This window comes from Myotis davidii, unplaced genomic scaffold, assembly GCF_000327345.1.
Source record: "Myotis davidii unplaced genomic scaffold, ASM32734v1 scaffold208, whole genome shotgun sequence".
Taxonomy (NCBI): Eukaryota; Metazoa; Chordata; class Mammalia; order Chiroptera; family Vespertilionidae; genus Myotis; species Myotis davidii.
Window position 1 is genome coordinate 393,365 of NW_006299706.1, and position 707 is coordinate 394,071.

Consider the following 707-nt stretch of genomic DNA (forward strand, 5'->3'; position numbering starts at 1 on the left):
GCCCTTGACCGGAATCGAACCAGTGACCTTTCAGTCTGCAGGCCCACGCTCTATCCACTGAGCCAAACCGGTTTCGGCTGTGAGGACTTCTTGAGGGAGGTAGTCTAGGAGGAAGGAATCATGTAGACTCTAAGATCAGGATGTAAATGAAATGGGGTACTAGTGTCTCATCATTTATAATAATTATCATTACTCTTCCAAGCTCTTAATTAAAATGACTATTAGAAGCTACTCCAACTTGTTTAAGGGAATATTATGCACACTATGGTTTGTCTATGGCAAATCATGCTTTTAAGATTATTGATAATTAGTAATATTAAGAAAGAATCATGGACTGGGAGTTAGGACACCTAGGTACTAGTTCCAGCTCCACCTTAATTTGGTGTGTGATTTTAGGCAAGTAATTCCCTCTTGGGAGCTTGATACATCTGGTGGAAGAGAGAAGGTAGACTAGCAGATGACTAGCCAGAGGTTCCTTTCAGTTGTAACTTTCCTGTTTTTATCGGAAGTATTATTAGGGAGGCAGGCAAATGAAAATACCTATGTTACTATAGCCTCATTATTTTATTTAAAATGAATTCTGCCCTGGCCGGGTAGCTCAATTAGAGCGTCATCCCCATATGCCAAAGTTGTGGGTTCAGTCCTCAGTCAGGGCACACACACAAGAATCAAGCCATGAATGCATAAATAAATGGAACAACAAATTG